Genomic DNA, 4,348 nt, shown 5'->3' on the forward strand with positions numbered 1-4,348 from the left:
GTTTTACAGAATTCAATTTATCTGCGTTTTTGCTTCGTGCAAGTTCCATCGCCTGATCACTACTCGCAAACATATATATATATGCATTTTTGGGTATAATAAAATTCGACCAAACGGACAAGTTGAATTTTTAAACATTAAACGAATGAAATTAAGAAACTAGCTAATTGCAGTATAACATTTTAGAACTACCTTATTGTTATTTTTAAAAAAATTGCACGCAATTAAAGTTTTTCTAGTAATTATATATAGTAATATTAACAAACAGTTTCTGTGGTTTAATTCACCTATGCCCGAATTATTAATGACCTTGATGTATAATAATTATTCAGAATTTTAAGCGTTTATAAAGTTATTAGGTTTATACAATATGTGGTTATTTTGTACCAAAAGATGAGATAATATGTACTTTGCATACTAATACATCTTCAATTAAAATTAATTATATCAAGTATTCTCACCTTAATTAATTGTAGATTGTAACATTCCTAACTTTGCAGGTGTAAAAAGCAAAGCAAATCCAGCAGGAATACTATCGCAGAAAATTTGTTATTTCCATGGAATTCAAATTAATCTCCAGTTGCTCTCACACATCAGTTGAAAATTAACTTCATAATGTTGTAAACCAAAGATGTAAACAGCTAATCAAGAGAACAATCCAGGAAAGATGATGCCCATGTAGACATTGGTTGTTTCAGCAGGACCAAACTGAACTTTGTTTCTTTCCCATTTGTTGAACAATCTGCAGAAATGAACAAAAAACGTATTAATTACACTATTAATTACGGAAGGCATTAAACACCTAAAATAAAGTACTAATTAATTACACCGTCACATAAATTAGATACGAAATACAACAAAACATGCATCAAAACGCAAATAAAATGACAGAATTATAAGATGGTGACAACTGTCAATTTACATCATAGCATAGATAAATATTGCGAACTAATTGGAACTAATCATAGATACATACAACGCTAATTTATGATGTAGGCAATAGATATTTGTTAAAAGAAATACCAAATATCACAGATACACGGCTAAGTTGCTGTGGATAATACATAACTGTCAGAAGGAAAACCATGGATGCTAGAGATGCCAAATTACTGTGATAATAAAGAACAGTAAAACAATTGCTTACCTCGAGGATTACCGAAGATGCTCGAGTTTTATTCCTAAGCGTTGACAGCAGAGAGTCCCTCTAACAATAGATACTTTTGAAAGGAATAATGATACCATTGATAGTGAAATGAGCCACAGAGCAAACGACACAACATCACATGCGCAACCTTATATACATAAGTGTGAATTGGACCGCATGTTTTTTCTAAAATACATTAACGGGGCTTCATTTCTCCAGATTTCGAATCCTTTTACTTGTCTCCTTGTTCATTTAACGTGTTTAAATGATAACCTGTTGAAACAATTTAATGTTACTTTAATCTTAAATGTTATGTATTAAAATATTAAGAACCATAACTACTATCAATAAAATTATAAAATATCAAACTACAATTCAGATGAGTAAAAAATTGTAGTAGTAATTATTGTCAAACTAACGAAATACAAGATTTAAAAATTCACAAACCATTTCATAAATGCAACTGTCATTTCCAAGTCCAAGAGAAGAAAGTGTGAGTGAGGGCTCTGTTTCTCCACGTTTCGACTCCTTTCGATTTACCTCCTCATGTTCATCTTTATGTTTTAATGGAAACCTTTTGAAACAATTTAATATTACTTATATGTTCACTAGGTTTTGTTATTTTATTATTAATGATAATTACCATTGTTAACATCTTATGTCCAATGAATTTTTCAATCAGCCCATTAGTGGCATTTTTTGGAAATAAAATAAGTCACACTGTTACAGACATTACATCTGTAGTAGTTTTGTCCATCAAATCCTAGGTTGTTATCTCACAGCAAGCCTGTATTAAAAAAAAAACGAGTTAAAACTCTAGAATAACGAGGCAAAAATGAAAATTTTTCTAATAGAAATAAAGAATTTTTGAAGGCAGAGTAATATTTTTGAGAAATATTTTACACATTTTGGCTATAAAACGAAGGCAATTTTTCGAGGCGTGGTCACATCGATACGAAAAATCTACAATCATCGCCTTAACTTCTTTTGAAAATTTAAAAATTCTAATAAAACCATAATTATTCGACCTCAAATAAATTAAGAGTTTATAAAAATTCACAGTAGATGAACGAACGGGCAAGATGCCAAGATGGAATCCCATGTTGAAGCACGAAGACATCACGTCAAAAAAGATCTAAGCAACGGTAATCGAAACCCATCAATCACGAAATAGAAACATATTCCACACAATCAAATGAAAATTNTTCAGTTTTAAAAAATACTTTAATATTTTATTTAACAATTCATTTATTATTCTAAAGTAGAAAAAAAGGAAATACATTTCAATAAAAGTTATTTATAACTCAATCCTTCAGACATTTTATGGGACCACTTAAAACAATTAGTTTATGTTCAGCCAATTAACACTATTGAGCAATTAAACGATAGATTTTAAATTCAGTGCATACAATTCAGAACACTAAATTTACAATTTACAATGTAGTAGTTTGCGTTGCTATTTTTGAATATCTATTGTAGTATTCAACGACGTAATAACTTATATGTATTTGCTTTTTTTAAATTAGTATAAAATCACTGCTGATTGTTAAATAAAATAAAAAGTATTTTCTAAAACCGAATATCTCCTAAATTAAGCTCTATCTAAAATCACGTTATTTTGCATGTTCAGTTACTAAACACTCTGTATAATAAAAATGAAAAATATTTAAAAGATTAATTGGTAAAATAAACTTGTGCAGTTATTATTAATCTTGTGGAATTCATTCAACACATTCACTTAAGCATTATAATTAAAAGTTTAAAACTAAGTTCAACATTCACAAAAAATATTAATTGTATTTAGCAACCATCTCCTAAAAAGTTTTAGTCCGGACCTGTCGGACGAATGAAAGGTCACTTTTTCAAGTACAAAAATTAATTACCAGAAACTGAACGTGTGGTTAGGCAACCCAACATACTCTAAATGTTGAAAAAGAAACAGGTAGGTGTAAATAATGTCATTTTCATTACAGTCTCACATAAGATATGAAATACAACAAAACTTGCATTAAAAAGCAAGTAAAATCACTGAATTATAAAATGACGATTAACACACTTTACATCATAACGCAGATAAATGTGAATTAATTATAGATGCAAGATAATGTCAATTTATCTTATTGACAATAGATAATTGTTAAAATAAACACCATAACAGATTAATAAAAAGCATTAATATTAATTATATCATTTATTCTCACCTTGTTTAACTGTAGAATGCATCCTTCCAAAGTTTTACAAGTGTGAAGAGCAAGCCAAACCCACGAAAAATGACATGATTAATAGTCTCCAAACAAATTTCCACTTGTTTTCTTTAATCAGCCCAAAATTAACTGCATAATGCTGTCCATGTCGAAATTAGTTACTAAGGTGCAACCAAAGTGAACTTTAATTTTCTCCCACTTGAACAATCTGCAGAAATGAGCAAAAAAAAATTAATTACACTGTTAATTCTGGAAGGCATTAAACACCTAAAAGAAACTACTAATCAATTTCACTCTTATATAAATAAGTTATTATGAAATACAAAAAAAACTTGCATTAAAAAGCAAGTAAAATAATTGAATTATAAAATGACGATTAACGCACTTTACATCACAACGCAGATAAACGTGAAATAATTATACAAGTGCACAAATGTGTTACAATGTGCCTTCGCGATTTTCTGTTATTGATGAAGTGTAATTGTAATGGCTTTCCATATTTATTTTATTACGATATTAATTATTTTTTACTATATTTATTTCTTTTTAATTGTTGCGCGAACGTCAATTACTAAAACTTCTTCAAATGCATTTTACCTGATGTAATCACTGTGTGGTGCATCAATTGTTGTGTGTGTGTCTTCAATAAATAAAATTTCTTGAAACTAGATATATTATTATTTAAAATTGTGTACCGAACTTACTAAAATCCCAAAAATGTTTGCACATGATTTTTCTTACTTTGTAACCCTAACTCCAGTGTCCAACAGTAACCAATTGCATGTCACAAACTCTTTCTTCAGCAATCAACTTCATACAGAAATTGTTATTTTTATTTCCAGGAAAGAAAAATTCATTTGCATGGTTCTTCTTTAAAACTATAAAAAATTAATAATAAAAGCTTTAATTGTCTTTCTTTTAAACCAATTAATATTTGTTTTATTTGCAGACTCTTCATAAATCATAAAGCTAGCTTGTAGAAGGAAAAATGATCTTGAAC

At 28.8% G+C, this 4,348-nt stretch overlaps 1 long non-coding RNA gene across 1 annotated transcript; it reads right to left on the reverse strand.

Moving 5' to 3' along the window:
* Positions 1–435: 435 nt before the first annotated feature.
* Positions 436–2,342, reverse strand: LOC112905437. The gene is made up of 4 exons (XR_003231783.1): positions 1,788–2,342; positions 1,592–1,718; positions 1,145–1,417; positions 436–742 (listed from the first exon to the last, which is right to left on the reverse strand). It is a non-coding gene; the product is annotated as an uncharacterized LOC112905437 (long non-coding RNA).
* Positions 2,343–4,348: the final 2,006 nt, after the last annotated feature.

Source organism: Agrilus planipennis, unplaced genomic scaffold, assembly GCF_000699045.2.
Source record: "Agrilus planipennis isolate EAB-ADULT unplaced genomic scaffold, Apla_2.0 scaffold240, whole genome shotgun sequence".
Taxonomy (NCBI): domain Eukaryota; kingdom Metazoa; phylum Arthropoda; class Insecta; order Coleoptera; family Buprestidae; genus Agrilus; species Agrilus planipennis.